The 21,361-nt window shown below is 42.3% G+C and overlaps 1 protein-coding gene across 6 annotated transcripts in view; it reads right to left on the reverse strand.

Annotated features, from left to right (window-relative positions):
- The window catches only part of rapgef2b (Rap guanine nucleotide exchange factor 2b), a 389,412-nt gene that overhangs the window by 265,691 nt on the left and 102,360 nt on the right, over positions 1–21,361 (reverse strand). The window lies entirely within an intron of this gene.

Below are 21,361 nucleotides of genomic sequence, written 5' to 3' on the forward strand. Positions count from 1 at the left end.
TGATAATAGGACAAGAAGAGGTAGGTTTTAAAGAATGTCTTAAAGAAGTAGAGAGAGATGAGAGAACCTGAGGAGTAAAGAAATGAAATTATCAAATTTAGATCTCAAGCAGCTGAAGGCAAGGTCATCAACAATGAAGCATGATTATTAGGGAAGGACGGGTGGCCAAATTAGAGCAGCACAGAGACCCATAATTATGTCGGTCTGAAGAAGGTCACACATACATTGAGATTTCACTTAATGCTGTAGCTGCCTTCCTGAGAGTGCAACTTCAGGTGAAACAAGCCTAAGTGAATCAGAATTTTCCATACAGAGTAATAGGTTTAGTAGACTCTTCTGAAACTCTCAATCCAGAAAAACATTAAAATATTACATATACGTTGAAATATCTTTTATTGCTAAGTTCTGACATGCATAGCTTTTAAAATGAAACCGCTCTTAAAATAGCTTTTTAAAATGATAAAAATAAATATGCCCACTCCTACTCATATCTGGTTCACCGTCTCTTCAGTTACATAAACCTCTTGTTTGCTGCCCCTCTGCTTCCTGTCTATCTGACTTACCACCATTTCTGCTTACTTTCTCTTTGGTTTGTCATGTCTCCCACTCTCCTGTTTATTTACCTCCAATCATAGTCACTGAAACTTCCACTTATCACAAAGCCTGCCACCTTCCCTCTCACTGCTTCTCTCTCCCAAACAGTGAGAAAGGACATCCAAATGAACAGAGTTGCAGAAAGAGCCAGGTTTGGAGCAAGAGTGATTTTGAGTTTCAAGATTCCAGAGTTAAGAAATGAGAATGGACAGAAAACAAGACAGACGACTGCAAGGAACCAAAAGAGGAAAGGTCAGCAGCAACCTGGAAAGTTGGGGACAGGGAAGGTCAGAAATGGTCGGAGGGTCAGTGAGACTGAAAATTAGCAGCAACCAACATGTTGCCATGTGGTCATGTTGGCAGCAACCAGGAGGTCATAAAGAGGTAAAGTGAGCAGTGATTAAGAGGCATGGAATCATAGAGATGTAAAGCATGGAAACAGACCCTTCGGTCCAACTCGTCCACACCGACCAGAAATCCTAAATAATCTAGCCCCATTTGCTTACACTTTGCCCTTGTCCCTCGAAACCCTGCCACTTCATATACCCACCCAAGTGCCTTTTAAATGATGTAATTGTATCAGCCTCCACCACTTCCTCTGGTAGCTCATTCCATACATGCACCATCCTCTGCGTGAAAATGTTGCTCCTTAGGTCCTTTTTAAATCTTTCCCATCTCACCTTTTAACATACACCCTCTACTTTTAGACTCCCCCATCCAAGAAAAGACCTTGTCGATTTACCCTATCCAGGCCTATCATAATTTTCTAAGCTTCGATAAGGTCACCTCTCAGCTTCTGATGTTCTGATGTTAGGGCGGCACGGTGGCACAGTGGTTAGCACTGCTGCCTCACAGCGCCAGAGACCTGGGTTCAATTCCCGCCTCAGGCGACTGACTGTGTGGAGTTTGCACGTTCTTCCTCCGGGTGCTCCAGTTTCCTCCCACAGTCCAAAGATGTAGAGGTCAGGTGAATTGGCCATGCTAAATTGCCCGTAGTGTTGGGTAAGAGGTAAATGTAGGGGTATGGGTGGGTTGCGCTTCAGCGGGGCTGTGTGGACTTGTTGGGCCGAAGGGCCTGTTTCCTCACTGTAAGTAATCTAATCAGAAATTGGTTCAAGCCTATTTAACCTCTCTTTATAGCTCAAACCCTCCCAACCCTGGCAACATTCTTGTAAATGTTTTCTGAACCCTTCCAAATCCTTCCTATAGGAGGGATACCAGAACTGAAGGCAGTATTCCAAAAGTGGCCTAACCACTGTCCTGTACAGCTGTAAGATGACCTCCCAACTCCTATACTCAATGCACTGACCAATAAATGCAAGCATACCAAATGCCTTCTCCACTATCCTGTCTACCTGAGACTCCACTTTCAAAGAACTATGAACCTGCACTCTCAGGTCCCTTTGTTCCGCAATACTCCCCAGGACCTAACCATTAAGCATATAAGGCATGCTCTCACCAGCTCTTCCAAAATGCAGCACCTCACATTATCTAAATTAAGCTCCATCTGCAACCCCTTGGCTCACTGGCCCATCTGACTAACAGGGTCAGAGACAGAGAGTCAGCAGGAAAACAGGAGGGTGATGAGAAAGAAAGTTAGCAGAGTCTGGAAGGGATGGAGATTGGGAAACATAGCAAGAGGGAAAGTAGGCAGGGACTCAATAGATCAGTGAGTTGGAACCGAAAAGGAATGTCAGCAGCAACTAACAGGGTCAGGGAGAGGTATGTTCATCAGTGTCTAAAAGCAGGAAGGGCTGCTCTAAAACAACGTCAATTGGGTTACACAATCCAATGGCAGACCCCACACAAAACAATATTGAGAAGAAATTCCAGATGCTAAACACAAATATCGAACGACATAGCAGACTTTTATTCCATATGAGGTACTGGAGGAATTTAAAAGAAATAATAAGAATCTTAAAAATCAAAGCATTGCCAGGACAAAAGCACAGGGTTGATATGTGAACTTGATGACTGTCAGGATAGGGCAGCAGACTTTTAGATGTGCTTGAGTTTAGGTATGGTGGTATGGAGAAATCAGGCTAGATGATTAGTCAGAGGTTTAAAAACAAAAGACATGGATGAGAGTTTTAGCAATAGAGAAGTGTAGTGAATGTTACAATATGGAGGTAGGCAATACTAATGATACAGCAAATATGCAGCTTGAAGTTCATATCAGGGTCAAATGCAATATCCAGGTTGCAACCCATCTAACTTAGCCTTAGACAATTCTCAAAGAGAGTGTTAGAACCTGCAGCTGGGGAAAAGAACTTTTGATAGACACTGAACAACTGGCTTTTTTTTTTGTTCATCCAGTGCTAGGTGTCAAACAAGTAGGGGAGGAACATCAGAGGCAATGAAAAGATTAAGTGGTGAGGTGAAGCCAGCAGACACTTGTGTGAACATGAAATATGGTATTTAGATTAGATTACATTAGATTACATTACAGTGTGGAAACAGGCCCTTCGGCCCAACAAGTCCACACCGCCCCGCCGAAGCGCAACCCACCCATACCCCTACATTTACCCCTTACCTAACACTACGGGCAATTTAGCATAGCCAATTCACCTGACCTGCACATCTTTGGACTGTGGGAGGAAACCGGAGCACCCGGAGGAAACCCACACAGACACGGGGAGAATGTGCAAACTCCACACAGTCAGTCGCCTGAGGCAGGAATTGAACCCAGGTCTCTGGCGCTGTGAGGCAGTAGTGCTAACCACTGTGCCAGCGCGCCGCCCTATGTTTTCTGACAGCAACTTTTCACTGAATATGCTTCTGCTTCATTATCCAAAGATTAAATTACTTGAATTTCTGTTAGGCTATACAATAGATATAGTAAATTGAAAATCCTAATATGGCAACTGCAGTATTAACCTTAACATTTATGAATTCTTAAGAACTGCCAACACTTGGCTTAATTTTCTCAGGCACGCTCACTTTATTTACTACCTGTTCCAATTTAGACTCAGAAAAAAAAATCCCATTTTCCAACGTAATATAAGACATCAGACTTTCACTTTTGTTTCAAAAAACTTTCAAAAGCAATCTGGAACGAATGAAGTTTAAATAATGATAATATTAGTACCAAATTTGCAAAAGATTTATTTTTTAAATTACTGTTGTAAATAAAATAATTTTCATTTCAATTCCATAAAACTGCTCATGTAAAGTCACCTTCCTTCCTCTTACTGCAAAACTGGAACATGATCAAAAAGGTCACTGAACGACAAGAATACAATTGAGCATCCATAAGTAAACTCAGGCTGTCAGAACATTTGCCAGCTCTGAGTAGCTGGATTTAGCAGAAGTCATGAAAGATTCCCCACGGAAAAAAATACTTGCTTCAATAGCCCAAGAAACAGTAAACAAACCCAGTCATCAGGTTAGTTCTAGCCTTTTCACTCTTAACCTTTCTGCAGCTTCAACTTCTGGGGAAGAGAGCTATACAACCAAACAATACTACAAAAACCCTGAATACCTATTTTTGATCTTGATCAGGCTCAAAACTAATGTCTCCCTTTACTTTCTGAGACAGCAGCTCTGGATAAGAGACAACACTCCTTTTTGCAACTCAGATACATCATATCCTGAAGCTTCTAAAATGTCTGACAGCACAGCCTGAGAGTTACTATGATAGTTAAAGACACAAGGCCCTGTAACACTGCCACAAAATCACTGTCTCTCCAAGTTATTAGCCATCTATATTCTTCATGAACTACACTTGCATCATTTAGCAAGAATTTTAAATTTTCAAACCATACTTTGGAATAATTAGTATATTTTGTTTCACAGATTCTTATGAACTGATGCAACTAAGATTTGTCTAATATTATGAGAAACATCAGGCATCAATGAAAGGACAATAATTCCAATAATTTCCTGCATCTACAGTATTTGTACGTCTGGTCTGGTTCATTTTCTGGGGTAAAAACAATAATATTTTCTGCTCCACAATTTCCATTTCATGCTCCACATTAAGTTTAACTTGATTTCATAGGATTATTCAATAGCACAGGTATCACACTATAGACAACATCAATACCTATAACATAGCAGACTCTAGAAAGAGCACAGAGAATACCAAAGAAACTGAGCAGGTCTGGCAGCACCTGTGGAGTGAGAATTCAAGTTAATATTTCAAGTCCGTTTTAACTTCTTCTGAAGAGAAGCCCTCTTGGAATGGACATGTTTTTAGGTTGGTTTCTCTTTCCATAGATGCTACCAGATGTGCCATGTTTCTCCAGCATTCTCACGTGATTCAGATTTCTAGCATCTGTAGCATTTAGCCCTACTCGCCTGCTTTTTGCCCCTATCCCTTCCTTGTTTATGTATTTATCCAAATGTCTCTTAAAATGTTGTAATCCCATCCACTCAGGAAAGTCATTCCACACACGAACCACCCCTTGTGTAAAAATCTGCCCGTCATGGCTTTTTAAAAATCTCTCTCCTCTCCCCTTAAAAATGCACCTTCTTGTCTTGAAATGTCCCATCCTAAACAAAAGACAACTACTAATACCTCTATCTACACCCCTCACTATTTTAAAAACTGCTATAAGGTCACCTCATGTATAAACTAGTAAGGTGGGGTGGGACCCAGGGAGATACTGAAGAAAAAGATCAATGTGGGACTGGTACAGTTGGGGAAAGGAGAGCGCCAGTCAGGGCAGGTAGGGACAAAGCAGAGAACAAGGTAGAACTGATAAAACTGTATTTACTTCAATACAAGAGGACTAAAAGGGAAGGCACATGAACTTGGACTGGGATATCATAGCAATTACAGAAACATGGCTCAGGGATAGACAAGACTGGCAGCTTAATGTTCCAAGATACAATGCTATAGGAAGGATAAAAAGGTTGGTGGTAGTGGGGGGGGGGGGGGGGGAGGGGGAGTGGCACTTTTGAAAAGGGATAGCATTACTGCTGTATTCAGGGAGGATTTTCCTGGGAATATGTCCAAGGAAGTTATTTGGGTGGAACTGAGAAATAAGAATGGAATGATCACCTTATTGGGATTGTATTATAGACCCCTAATAGTCAGAGGGAAATTGAGAAACAGATCTGTAAGGAGATCTCCGTTATCTGTAAGAATAATAGGGTGGTTTTGGTAGGGGATTTTAACTTTCCAAACATAGATTGGGATTGCCATAGTGTTAAGGGTTTAGATGGAGAAGCATTTGTTAAGTGTGTACAGGAAAATTTTCTGATTCAGTATATGGATGTACCTACTAGAAAAGGTGCAAACCTAACCTACTCTTCAGAAATAAGGCATGGCAGGTAACTAAGGTGTCAGTGGGGGAGCATTTCGAGGCCAGTGACCATAATTGTATTAACTTTAAAACAATGATGGAAAAGGATAGACCAGATCTAAAAGATGAACTTCCAAATTGGAGGAAAATTAATTTTGACGATATTAGGCAAGAACTTTCAAAGCTGATTGGGGCCAGATGTTTGCACATAAAAAGGGATAGCTGGAAAATGGGAAGCCTTCATAAATTAGATAACAAGAATCCATAGATAACAAGAATCCAGAGATAGTATATTCCTGTTAGAGTGAAATACAAGGCTGGTAGGTGTAGGGAATGCTGGATGACTAGAGAAATTCAGCTCTTGGTTAAGAAAAAGGAAGGATATGTCAGGTATAGACATGAGAGATCGAGAGAATCCTTAGAGAAGAATCCTTAGAAGCAGTCCTTACCAGGAATGCAGAAAGACCAGGACAGCATTCAGGCTTCACCTGATAAGTGACAAGTATAGTAGGAGTATACTCAAGAGGGAAATCAGGAGGGCAAAAAGGGGACATGAGATAGCTTTGGCAAATAGGATTAAGGAGAATCACAAGGTTTTTTTACAAATACATTAAGGACAAAAGGGTAACTTGGGAGAGAATATGGCTCCTCAAAGATCAGCAAGGCAACCTTTGTGTGGAGCCACAGGAGATGGGGCAGATACTAAATGAGTATTTTGCATCAGTGTTTACTGTAGAGAAGCAAATGGAAGATATACAAGTGGGGAAATAGATGGTGACATCTTGCAAAATTTCCATATTACAGAGGCGGTGGTGCTGGATTGTCTTGAAGCGCATTAAAGTGGATAAATCCCCAGGACCTGATCAAGTGTGCTCAGAACTCTGTGGGAAGCTAGGGAAGTGATTACTGGGCCCCTTGCTGAGATATTTGAATCATTGATAATCACAGATGATGTGCCGGAAGATGAGAAGTTAGCTAGGTGGTGCCACTATTTAAGAAAGGTGGTAAGGAAAGGCCAAGGAACTACAGACCAGTGAGTCTGACATCAGTGGTGGACAAATTGTTGGAGGGAATCCTGAGGGACAGGATGTCCATGTATTTGGAAAGGCAAGGACTGATTAGGGACAGTCAGCATTGCTTTCTACATGGGAAATCATGTCTCATGAACTTGATTGAGTATTTTGAAGTAGTAACAAAGAGGATTGATGACGCAGAGCAATGGACATGATCTATATGGCCTTCTTTAAGGCATTCGACAAGGTTCCCCGTGGGACACTGCTTAGCAAGGTTAGATCTCATGGTGTACAGGGAGAACTAGCCATCTGGATACAGAATTGGCTCAAAGGTAGAAGACAGAGGGTGGTGGTGGAGGGTTGCTTTTCAGCCTGGAGACCTGTGACCAGTGGAGTCCCGCAAGGATTGATGTTGGGTCCACTACTTTTCATCATTTATATAAATGATTTGGATGTGAACATAGGCAGTATAGAACATAGAACATAGAAGAATACAGCGCAGTACAGGCCCTTCAGCCCTCGATGTTGCGCCGATCAAAGCCCACCTAACCTACACTAACCCACTATCCTCCATATACCTATCCAATGCCCGCTTAAATACCCATAAAGAGGGAGAGTCCACTACTGCTACTGGCAGGGCATTCCATGAACTTACGACTCGCTGAGTGAAGAACCTACCCCTAACATCAGTCCTATATCTACCCCCCCTTAATTTAAAGCTATGCCCCCTTGTAATAGCTGACTCCATACGTGGAAAAAGGTTCTCACTGTCAACCCTATCTAACCCCCTAATCATCTTGTACACCTCTATCAAATCACCCCTAAACCTTCTTTTCTCCAATGAAAACAACCCCAAGTGCCTCAGCCTTTCCTCATAGGATTTTCCTACCATACCAGGCAACATCCTGGTAAACTTCCTCTGCACCCGTTCCAGTGCCTCCACATCCTTCCTATAGTATGGCGACCAAAACTGCACACAATATTCCAGATGCGGCCGCACCAGAGTCTTATACAACTGCAGCATGACCTCAGGACTCCGGAACTCAATTCCTCTACCAATAAAAGTCAGTACGCCATATGCCTTCTTCACTGCACTATTTACCTGGGTGGCAACTTTCAGAGATCTGTGTACATGGACACCAAGATCCCTCTGCTCTTCCACACTACCAAGTAGTTAGTAAGTAGTATAGTTAGTAAGTTTGCAGAAGACAACAAAATTGGAGGTGTAGTGGACAGCGAAGAAGGTTATCTCAGATTACAACATGGTTTTGATCAGATGGGCCAATGGGCTGAGAAGTGGTATATGGAGTTTACTTTAGATAAATGTGAAGTGCTGCATTTTGGGAAAGCAAATCTTAGCAGGGCTTATACACTTAACAGTAAGGTCCTAGGGAATGTTGCTGAACAAAGAGACCTTGGAATACAGGTTCATAGTTCCTTGAAAGTGGAGTCGCAAGTCAATAGACAATAGGTGCAGGAGTAGGCCATTCTGCCCTTCGAGCCTGCACCACCATTCATTATGATCATGGATGATCATCCTCAATCAGTATCCTGTTCCTGCCTTATCTACAGAACCCTTGATTCCACTATCCTCGAGAGCTCTATCCAACTCTTTCTTAAATGACTCCAGAGACTGGGCCTCCACTGCCTTCTGGGGCAGAGCATTCCACACACCCACTACTCTCTGGGTGAAGATGTTTCTCCTCATCTCTGTCCTAAATGGCCTACCCCAATGAAGGCAAATGTGCTAAATGCCTTTTATTATCATCCTGTCTACATGTGACACAAATTCGAGAGTCATTGATGAATCAACTAAAGAACTGTGGATCTAGGACACGATCCTGATTAACTTGTGCAGTAATGGCTTCATATTAAGACGACTTAACTCCAACAACCTGACAGTCTTCCCTTGCATTAGGTTAACTTCACTAACTTCAATATTGCTCAGGCTTCTTTCTGCCACACGGAGTGATTCAGAACAGGCTGAGGGAGCTATAATTGGCTGCGTTTCATGAACAGGAGATACCTGGGTAATTTTCTACACTGCTGGATAGATGTCAATGTTGTAACTCTACTGGAAAAGTTTGGTGAGGGATACTCCATTTGATTCACAAATGTTTAGTACTGTTGCTAGAATGGTGTCAACTGTTAATTGTGAAAGGAGCTAGTTTCCAACTCTGAGGAACTGAATGTTAATTCCTGAGTTTGGGGGTATGGAGGACTTTGCACACAGGAAGTTGGTTGTGGCTGTTGGAGGTCAGTCATCTCAGCTCCAGGATATCCCTGCAGGAGCTCCTCAGGGTAAGTATTCTGAATCAACATCTTCAGAGATGTTCTGATGTACCCCTGCAGCAGATGGAACTTGAACACAAGTCTTCCAGCTTAGAGGTAGAGACACTACCATTGTACCACAGGAGCTCTCGCTCCCCACAGTAGTGGCCTAGGTCCAACCATCTTTAGCTACTTCATCAATAACCTTCCTTCCACGATAAGATCAGAAGTGGGGATGTTTACTGATGATTACACAATATTCAGCACCATTCACACCTTCTCAGATTCTGAAGCAGTCCACATCAAATGCAACAAGAGTGGATATTCAGCCTTGTGCTGAAAAGTGGTAAGTAACAATTGCGCCACACAAATGCCAAGCAATGACCATCTCCAATAAGAGACAATCTTAACCACTGCCCATTGGTATTCTTCCCATCACTGAATCCCTTATCAACATCCTAGAGATACCACTGACCAGTATCTGAACTGGACTAGCCATATAAATACAATGGCTCCAAGTGTAGGTCAGAGGTTAGGAAACGTGTATCGCATTGATCACCTCCTGACTCCCCAAAGCCCGTCCACCATCTACAAAATCTAAGTCAGGAGAGTGATGGAATACTCCCCACTTATCTGGATGGTTTCTGCTCCAAAATACACTCAAAAGGTTTGACACCATCCAGGACAAAGCAGCTCACTTTAATGTCACCACATCCTAAAACAAGCAGAGGGCCCACAACCAATGCTCAGTTGCAGCAGTGTGTACTATCTATAAGATGCCCTACAAAAATTCCCCAAATCCATGGGAGCAACCCACCCCCAGCAAGTTAACCCCTAAGCCATTCAACAATCTGAATCGGAAACATATCATTGTCCACTCAGCTTCGTTGAATCAATATCCTGGGAGTTCCCTCCCTAACAATGTGGGTCTATCAACAGTAGATGAACTGCAACAGGTCAAGGAGGCAGGAGGCAGCTCACCAGAATTTTCCTGAATGCCACTAAGGACGGGCAATAAAATGCTGGCCCAGCCGGTGACACCCACTTCCTACAAGTGAACAATCAGAGATAAAATGTCTGAACATTTCCTACACTTCCTCTAAAACAAGTATGACGATTGAGAGTGTGACTGAGAGAAGGTGCCAACTTAGGGCATGGGCAGAGGGAAGATGTCGATTAAATGTGTGGGCAGAGGGAGGGCAGTGATTGATGGGTCTATTGGTCTATAAACCCGCCCCCCCCCTCCGCTCGGTATTTACAGAAGCACACCCCCAATTCCAGACAAATGGGGGGGGGGTCTCATGTGCTCACATTCGAAATCTCAACTGTTGGCCACCACCTGCCATGGAGCGTGTGCATGCTCATCAGAACTACAACTCCCATCAGGCCCTGCAGACCAAGCCTCTGACTGACACTCTCATGCAGCTGCTGCCCCTCACTGCGCAAAAGCAGGACTCAAAAGGAACCACGGATAATATAGACCACACAGTGGGTGATAGAGGAAGTGAACAGATCAGGAAATTTGTGCGGAGAGAGAAACAGATAATGTCAAGAGTCTCATCTAACTCTTGTTCAGAACTGAAAGGGGCTGGAAAATGATGGTCTGTGTTGTAGAGAGTAGGGGGGAGCAGGAAAGGAGAGTGATGGGGACAGATGGTGAGGTTGCCAAGAACATAAACCAGAGGGTAATAGGTTTAAGGTGAACGGGGAAAGATTTCAAAGGGAAATGAGGGGTAACTTTTTCACCCAGCGGGTGGTGCGTGTATGGAATGAGCTGTCAGAGGAAGTGGAAGAGGCTGATTCAATTACAACATTTAAAAGGCATCTGAATGGGCATATGTATAGGAAGGGTTTAGAGGGATAGGGACAAAATGCTGGTAAATAGGACTAAATCAGATCGGGATGTCCGGTCGGTGCAGACGAGTCAAATCAAAGTGTCTGTTTCCATGCTATAAGACTCTGTGACTTTCAAGTATCTATTGCCTTCAGCCATTTCTTGATATCACAAAGAGCGAATCAAGCTGGCTGAGAACTGCCATGTGTGATGCTGGGGACATCACGGGGAGACCAAGGAGGATCCACCACTTCTCCTTGAACATGCTCGCAAATGCTCAACCTCATTTTTCGCACTTAGGTACCAGGCTCTTCAAAGATGAGGGTATTTATGGAGCTGCCTTCTCCCATGAGTTGTTCAATTGACCACCACTGTGGTTATCATTGTGGCAGGACTGCAGAGGTTAGATCTGAACTGCTGGCCGTGGGATCACTTAGCCCTATCACAATACTCTTTACGATATTTTAACTTTAGCAAATTGACACCTCATTTTTAGGTATGGCAGTGCCAATCCTGGCATGTCCTCTTTAACTCTTCATTGATTTAGAGTTGATCACCTACCATGGTGGTAAGAGTAGAATGGGGAATATAAAGGACTTCCAATCTTGAGTTGCTAGATCTGTTTGAAATTTATCCCCGTGACACAATGATCTTACAAAATAACACAACAAAAAGTGGCCTTATTGTAAAAGTTGGACTTGGTCTCCCCAGGAATTGTGCGGTGGTCACTCCTACTAATGCTAAATGGAAAGATGTATCTGCTACACAACCTGATGAGGGAAAGGTTGGTCCAAATTTTCCCCCAACAGGGTATTTTACCTGATGCAGCAATGTTTATGTTATGCCCACAACAGAACAGTCATGTATATTGTGGAACTAAAGAACCTAATAGGTATTTATTACAAAAACTATGATGTATAATAATACATACCTCAGACACAAGTATCTAGGCTAGCATTCAGCTATTGTGTTATAACAAGTATGCTTTCAGTAGTGTGCCATGCTTTAAGTGATCAGAGGTAAGATGGAGTATGAAATCTTTGTACCCTCAGATCACATGTAATGATGCAGCGATAATATGCCTTTTAAAGGTCTACCAGTATAGTAACTGTGAGACATAAGACAACAGGTCAAGCATATTTTTCACTCTTGCTGGTTCGCGGATCACTTACCACAGGAAAGATGCAGCAGCTAAGTTAGTGTTAGGGCTGACAAGTCACTCTTGTGATAGGCATGAAATCCCCCACCCATAGGACATTCTGTGCCTTTATCACCCACAGTGCATCCTCAGCTTAACTTTCAGTATGGAGCAGAACTGATTCATGGAGGACTTTGCAGGTTCCACAAAGATGTGCCAGTCACTGCAATTTTCAGTGTTTTGGTCAATGCCAAATGATCCATCCAGATTAATTTATTTTATCAGAGTTTGTAATGATTACAAACAAGTAAGTTGCTTGCTCAACTATTTCAGAGAGCAAGAGTCACACTTTTTAAAATGTATTTATAGAATGTGGGTGTTGTTGGCTGGCCAGCATTTATGACTGTTCCTGGTTGTCCTTGTGAAGGTGATGGTGAGCTGCCATCTTGAACTGCTGCAATCCACCTGGTGTGGGTTGACCCACGATGTCCTTAGAGAGGTAATTCCAGGATTTTGATCAGCGACAATGAAGGAACAGTGATATATTTCCAATAGTAAGTGGCTTGGAGGGGAACTTGAAAGTGGTGGTGTTCCCATGTATCTGCTGCCCTTCTAGATTAAATTGGTCACGGGTTTGGAAGGTGGATCTGAGGGTCTTTGGTGAATTCCTAGATAGTACAAACTGCAGCTACTGAGCATCATAGAGTCATACAGCATGGGAACAGACCTTGCAGCCTAAACAGTCCATGCCGAACATGATCCGAAACTAAACTCGTCCCACCTGCCTTCTCCTAGCCCTTATCCCTCCACGTATTTTCTATTCACATATCCATCCAAATGGCTTTTAAAAATTGCACCAGCGTCCACCATTTCCTCAGGAAGTTCATCAAACACACAAACCACCCTCTGTGTAAACGATTTGCCACTTATGTATTTTTCAAATCTCTCTCCTCTCACCTTAAAAATGTGCCCTCTTAGTCTCAAAATTCTCCATTTTAGGAAAAGCACACTACCACCAACACTACTTCAAACTTCTCAAACTTCTATCAGGTCACCTCTCAACCTCTTATGCTCAACTTCTCAAACTCAAAGTCCCAGCCTATACAGGCTTTCTTTAGAAGTCAAACCTTCCATGCCTGGCAACATTCTGCTAAATCTCTTCTCAAACTTCTTAACATATCAGTGGTGCAGTGAGTGAGTGCTTGTCACATATGTAGGCCAGAGGTGGTGAGGATACCACAAGAAGCAAGCTAGGAGTGAGATAAGAAAAAACCTCTTTTCTCAGTTGTCAGGATTTGGAATGCATTGCCTGGGAGAATGGTGGAGGCTGTTTTCAAAAGAGAATTAAATACATATTTGAATGTGATGAATTTCGAGGACTATGGAGAAAGGGCTGGAGAATGAGATTAGATGGGTAGCTCTTTTTGGAGCCAGTACAGACGTAATGGGTGGAATGGCATCCTTCTGTGTTTTTCATTTGGATAATTTGCAATGAATACTGATATAAAGGGAAACTAACATTTATACTGCATGCCTTCTTCACTATCCTATCTACCTGCAACTCCACTTTCAAGGAGCTATGAACCTGCACTCCAAGGTCTCTTTGTTCAGCAACACTCCCTCGGGCCTTACCATTAAGTGTATAAGTCCTGCTAAGATTTGCTTTCCCAAAATGCAGCACCTCGCATTTATCTGAATTAAACTCCATCTGCCACTTCTCAGCCCATTGGCCCATCTGGTCCAGATCCTATTGTAATCGGAGGTTCCCTCTTCACTGTCCACGACACCTCCAATTTTGGTGTCATCTGCACTATGGCTTGAGGAGGGAGAGATTGAAGGTGGAGATGAATACCTCCGCCATTTGGTGCACACAGGATTTGAGTGCTTGACTGGGCACACCGTCCAGGCTGGTCACTTTCCTTGGGTTGACTCGCAGGAAGACTGATCGGAAACCTGCAGCAGTGACTGAGGGAACAAGTGTATCCAGGGCCGTTGGGACAAGTGTCACTGCAGCACTGGCATTCTGCTCAAACCAAGTATAGAAAGCACTGAGCGCATCAAGGAGGTATCTTGTCTTTGTCTGTTATCTTGCTCTGCTTTATTTTGTATCCCTTGCCATTGGTGGCGGGAGTCTGATTGGTAGGTATGGGCCTTTAACCTAGTCTGGTACTGCCTCTTGGCATCTTGGATAATTTTGTGGGGGGTCATATCTGGATTTCTTGTATTGACTTGGGTCATCTGATTTGAATGCTGCAAGTTTTGTGTTCAGGAGTAAGTGGACTTCCAGGTTCATCCAAGGTTTAAGGTTGGGGAACACTTGGATTGACTTTCTTGGTATGTGATCCTCCATGCATTTGCTAATGTAGTCAGTGACAGTGGTGGCATACTCAGTCTAGGTTTTCCACGGACTACTTAAACACGGTCCAGTCCACCGAATCAAAACAGTCCTAGAGGTAGTCTTCCACAGCCTCGTCCAGCACTTCCTTTTGTGAGGGGTCCTCCCGTTTCAGCTTCTCTTGTAAGATGGGAGATAAACACTGCGCTGTGATCTGATTTTTCCAAAGTGTGGCTGGGGGATGGATTGGTAGGCATCTTTGATGGTCGTACAGCAGTGGTCCAGAATGTTCGATCTTCTGTTGGGCAGGAGATGTATTGGTGGCACTTTGGCAGCACTCTCGAGTTTAGCTTGGTTGAAGTCACCAGCCACAATGAATATGAGGCAGAGATTAATCAAGAACAGTCAACATGGTTTCGTTAAGGGGAAATCATATCTATCCAAACTTGCCTGTATTTTTCAAGCAGGAGACCAGATGGGTGGATAAGGATGCTTTTGATGTAGTTTACCAAAAGCTAAGTAATGTCTCGCATGGGAAACTAATAACAAAGTTAAGAGCCCACTAGATCCAAGAAAATTTGGAAACTTGGATACAGAATTAGCACAAGGTGATGATTGAGGGATATTCTTCCAACTGGAAGTCCATATCCTGAGAGATCCCACAGGTGAGCATCAGGCCCTTACTGTTTGTAGCTTATATAAATGAATTAAAATTTGAATGTAGGAGGATTGATCAGTAAGTTCGTAGACAATACAAAAATTGGCAGGGTGGTAAATAGTGAGGAGGTCTTAAGACTACAAAAGGATATAGAGACAGGCTGGTCAGATGGCCTGATCAGTGGCAAATGGAAATGAATCTAGATAAATCAGAGGGGAGGACAAACAAGGCATGATGAATGATAGGACCTTGGGAAGAACCAGCGATTTTAGGGATCTTGCTATGCATATATTCCAGTGCCTAAAAGGTATCAGGACTGGTGGATAAAGTTGTTAAAAAGACATATGATACACTTGCCTTTATTAGTCAAGGCATAGAGTTTATGAGCAGGGAGGTTCTGGTGGAACTGTATAAAATATTTTAGGCCACAGCTAGAGTACTGGGTGCAGTTTTGGAATCCACATCATCGGAGGGATTTGATAGCACTGAAAATTTATCAGGATATTGCCTAGGCTGGAGAGTTTCAGTTATGAAGGAGGTTTGAACAGACTGGGGTTATTCTCCTTATGTCAAAGGAGATTGAGAGGCGACATGATTGAGATGCATAAAACTACAAGGGCATAAATAGGATACACGGATAGAAACATCCCCCGATAGAGGGATCATTGACAAGGGAGAACAGACTTAAGGCAAAGGACAGAAGGTTTTGAGGAGATATGACATAAAACTTTTCACCCAGAGACTGGTGGGAAGCTGGAACTCTCTGCCTGTAAAGGTGGTGGAGACAAAAACATTCATAATAATTTAGTAGTATTTAGTTTGCGCTTGCGTTGCAAACGAGGTTACGGGCCAAGTGCTGGAAAATGTGATTAGATAGGTGGCAGTTTTTGACTGGCATGGACCAGTATGTTATTCTGAGCTGCAGATCTCAAATGTTCCGATAATTAAGTACATACATTCTGAGATTGTTGCAACTGAAGTAAATAGATGACAGCCATTTTCTGGAGAATTTCTCTTGGCAATAACTTGAACAGTCAGTCAATCTGCTAGGTTCAAAATTTAAACAAAGTTTGACACTTCATTGTCTTTCATCATCTAACTGGTGCATTTTCCCAATGTAATGTTTCTACAAGAGTCCACTTCTCCAACCATTGCAAATCAGAAGTAGGCCATTCAGCCCAACCATGAACCACTCTCTGCCCATATTCCTCAACACCTCACATCAAGATGAATCTGTTTCTTTCGGAGATAATTTTCAGGATTTGGCCTCCACAGCACTCTGATAAATCTGTGGAATTGTGAACCACAAACTGCGAGTAAAAAAACTTCTCCTCTCAGTCCAAAATGGCCTACTATATACTCTGTGACTGTGATCCTCAATTTGTATCATCTAACGTAGGAGGTGAAGGACTCTCAGAGGAATGTAGTATGAACAGCCAAGTTTCAGGTACCGAGACATGCTCTAATGTAACAAGGTTCCAAGCAATCAACTGTGATAGGGGACTCCCTACTCAGAGGCACAGACATACGTTTCTGCAACCAAAAGTGAGAAATTAAAATGATGTCCTGCCTCCAAGTTGCCAGTATCAAGGATATCGTGGACAGAGTGCAGAATATTCTTAAAGGAGATCGTTGTACACATAGGAAGGAAAAAGGATGAGATTCTGAAGGAAGAATATAGGAAGTTAGGCAGAAATTTAAAAAGAAGGTTCTCAAGGGTAGCAATATCTGGATTACTGCCACTGCTACGGGCCAGTGAGGGGAGGAAGAGGAGGATAGAGCAGATGAATGCATGGCTGAGGAGCTGGGACGGTGGGGGTGGGGGGGTGGGGGGGAAGGAAGGTTTCATATTTTTGGATTATCAAAATCTCTTCAGGGTTAGAAGTGACCTGTACGAGAAGGACAGATTGCAGCTGAATTTGAAGGGGACTAATGTACCAGCAGGGAGATTTGCTGGAGCAGCTTGGGAGAATTTGAACTAGTAAGGTAGAGGGGTGGGACCCAGAAGGTTATGAGGAAAGAGATCAGTCTGATACTGGTACACTGGCGAAAAGGAGCAACTGAACCAAAGTCAGGGCAGGCAGGAACACAGCAGAGAAAAAAGGTAAATTAAACTGCACTTATTTCAATGAAAGAGCCCTAACTGGGAACTCAGGGCATGGTTAGGAATATGGGGCTGGGATATCATAGCAATTACAGAGACGTGGCTCAGGGATGGACAGAACTGACAGTTTAATGCTACAGGAAGGATAGAAAGAGGGGTAAGAGAGGACAGGGAGTGTCATTTTTGATAAGGGATAACATTACGGCAATGCTCAGGAAGGATACTCCTGAGAATACATACAGGGAAATTATTTGGGTGGAACTGAGAAATCAGAAAGGTATGGTTACCTTATTGGCATTGTACTACAGGCCCCCAAATAGTCAGCAGGAAGTCAAGAAACAATTTGTAAAGAGATGTCAGTTATCTGTAAGAATAAACGGTTAGGGGATTTTAGCTTTCCAAACATAGACTGGGACTACCAAAGGTTAAGGGATTAAAAAGGTTTATAAAAGACTCCAGCATTTACCCTAAAACTAATGTTAGGTTAATTGCTTTGTTCATTCCCCATTTTTCCCTGCCTCCACTTTGAAAAAAATGGGTTACATTTACGACTCTCCAGTTCTAGAATCTACAGAATTTTGGAAGATGACAACTATGGCCACCTCCTTCAGTACCCCAGAATGTATATTGCCAAGCTCGAAGGATTTATTAGTTTTCAATGCCATTACTTATTTTAGCACTAATATTAATCTAACTGATTCCTTCTTCTCAAGAGAGAATTTCTAGGAAATTATCCCCAATTTTTTCTTTGAAGACAAACCTAAAGTATAGTTTACTGTTCTTCATTCGCAATTTTCTTGTTCCAGACTGGAAGGGGCCTTCATTTGTCTTCACTCATCTTTTTTACTTTTGCACACAATAGAAGTTAATTCAATCCACTTTTATGATCCTGGTAAGTTTACTCTCATACTCTACTTTTCCCCTCTTAAATCAATCTCTTGATTCTCCTTTGCTAAGTTCTACATTGATCCTCGGCTTGCTACTTCTTTGAGCAACTTTATATGACTCTTCTTTGGATTTAAAACTATTCTTAATTTCTGTTATTAACCATATAGTTAGACTACTTTTCTTGTTGTGTTCATTTGTCTGAAAGGAATGTTTAATGATTGCAATGCTCACATTTGTTGCTTAAATATTAACTGTCCACTATAATGCCTTTTAATGAAGTTACTTAATCTATTGCAGCCAAATTTTGTCCCCGTTTTCAAGAATTTGTGCTGTTAACTTGGATACCTTATTACAAAGTCAACCATTACAGGCATTCAGATAGAGTATATTTAGACTGGGGTTTAAAAAGGTCAAAAAGACGTCTTTGAATATGCTACAGCCATATCAGATGAGGTCCTGCTCTGCCTTCCATTACTGCTTTCTACTTTTCATTCCCATTTTTGCTTCCTTTACTCTGGTCTCCACAATCAGGTTCTCACCCCCACCCCACCTCAACCCCACCCGCTACTCTCACCTGAACCTTCCCCCACCAATCAGCACTCTTAAGAAATAAATGATTTTTCCGTTTGTATTGATATTTAATTAAGATTGTCCTAATGAGTGCAAGACAAAAGAACTGCAACAGGAGGCTCATACAATTACAACGTTTAAAAAGCATCTGGATGGGTATATGAATAGGAAGGGTTTAGATGGATATGAGCCAAGTGTTGATAAATGGGACTAGATTAATTCCAATAGCTGGTCGGAATGGACGAGTTAGACCAAAGGATCTGTTTCCATGCTGTACATCTCTATGACTCTAGAAAATATGTCTTCTTTCAGCGACACTCAAGTTCTGTACAACTAAATTTTCTTTGCAATATAGGAGTAGGACATTCAGACCTGCAAGCCTGCTCCACCATTCTCTATCATGGCTGATCATCCATCTGAAAGCCATTTTCCCATGCTATCCATATATCCCTGATGTCATTATTAATTAGAAATACATCAATCCATGTTTTAACATGTTTCCACAGCCTCTAGGGGAGAGAATTCCAAAGATTCACCTCCCTCTCAGCGAAGACATTCCTCCTCACTTCAGTTGCTCTTTGAAGAGCATCCCACCCAAACGCAGCTACCCAATATATCCTTGCAACCCCACATTTATCATGGCTGTTTCACTGAACTTACATATTTCTGGACACTACAGGACAATTTAGCATCACTAATCCATCTAACCTGCACATCTCTGGACTGTGGGAGGACTCTGGAGCACCCAGAGGTAACCCATGCAGATGTGGAGAGAATGTGGAAACTCCACACAGTCAACCAAGGCTGAAACCAAACCCAGGTCCCTGTGAGGCAGCAGTGCTAATTGCCAAGCCCCCATGCCACCCCAATATCTTTCTGCATCAACTGAAGAACTTTTAAAATTTCTACGAGATCACCTTTCATTCTTTTCAATCCCAGAGAACATAGGCCCAGTAGCTTCAATCTTTCCTCATAGGATAATTCCACTGCTCAGGAATCCATCCACCAAAACTCAGCTGTGGCCCCTCTCTGGCAATTATATCTTTCCTTAGGTAATGGGATAACAACTGCACACTAACATACCAGGTGCAGTCTTAACAATGTTGTATAAAATCAAATCAAGGCTTATTTATTCCTACTCTCAAATCATGCATTCTAACTTTTGTTGTGGTTCTGTTCGCCGAGCTGGGAATTTGTGTTGCAGACGTTTCGTCCCCTGTCTAGGTGACATCCTCAGTGCTTGGGAGCCTCCTGTGAAGCACTTCTGTGATGTTTCCTCCAGCATCACAGAAGCGCTTCACAGGAGGCTCCCAAGCACTGAGGATGCCACCTAGACAGGGGACGAAACGTCTGCAACACAAATTCCCTGCTTGGCGAACAGAACCACAACAACGAGCACCCGAGCTACAAATCTTCTCACAAACTTTTAATTCTAACTTTTCGCAATTTTTGAACAATGATAACAAACTTTGGTCCCTTTGGACATCAACACTTTCCAATCTTTCACCAACGAAATATGCCGCATCTTCTCCTTCCTACAAAAATTGATAGCCTCACATTTACCTACATTCTATTCAATTTTTGCCCTCTCAGTCAGTCAATCTCTTGAAGCTTTTTTGCATCTTTCTCTTTCATGACTGTCATTTGAACCAGGATTTGTACCATCTGCAAACTTGGAAATAGTACAAATGATCCTCACATCCAAATCATTAATACAGATTGTGAACAGCTGTGGTCCCAAACACTGCTCATTGTGATATCCCACCAGTCACAGCCTGACATCCTGAGAATTCCCCACATTGACTATTTTCTTCAAGAGGAAAGACTCCCTTTTGGCATTAAATTACCATTTAGAAAACAGTCTATCAAGTGATCTTCTCAGTTAATGCAATATCAATACACCAGTACATTCAACAAATAAAGAATGGGCGAGGATATCTTTTTCAACAAATAAACAAATTTAAAAGGTGGCAGGACACGATGGTAAACCTGCTTAAAAAGTAGCATACAAGAGGCTTGATTTATAATCCAAGGCACAGAGTACAAAAGCAAGAAAGTGATTATTATCACGAATGAGACCTTAACTATGCCAAATCTGAGCACAGAATTTTTGAAATTTTTGAATTTAATGGGCTTGGAGAGGGCTCAGAGGAAACTTACAAGCAAGACACCAGGATTGAGGGAAATCAGCTATGTGGAAACGCACCCAACGTATATTCACACTATTTTGTCATATATCTAATTCAGCAACCCTACCCAACCCACATCCCTTCCATGCCATTTGCTTTGCATTCTTGCTAGTCCCAACTCGCCCATTAATTTCATTCTTCATGGAAATATTCTCTCCAGCCACGATAACTTTGCTAGGGTTTGTTTTCCAACCAAACCGCACAGCACTATTGCTGCCATTGCAAAATCCCTAGAAGCTGCATGTTCTTCACACACTCCAATCCTCCACAAACGTCAAGTACCTGTAATCCTCTCAGATGCCCCACACAAAATAAACAGATGCATCTCTTCAAGTGAGCAATTAAAACTGGGCAATCAAAACAGTTGACTATTACAACAGATTGAAAAAGGTCACATCTGAGATGGAAACATCAATGAAAAAAATTATTCAAAGATAAGGTCTGGAGCACTACATATATTTATACTATACTGCTGTATTTTGAAGATTCTTTCAGCATAATTGACGTTTATAGCGTTT

This window comes from Chiloscyllium punctatum, chromosome 14 (genome assembly GCF_047496795.1).
Source record: "Chiloscyllium punctatum isolate Juve2018m chromosome 14, sChiPun1.3, whole genome shotgun sequence".
In the NCBI taxonomy this organism is placed as follows: Eukaryota; Metazoa; Chordata; class Chondrichthyes; order Orectolobiformes; family Hemiscylliidae; genus Chiloscyllium; species Chiloscyllium punctatum.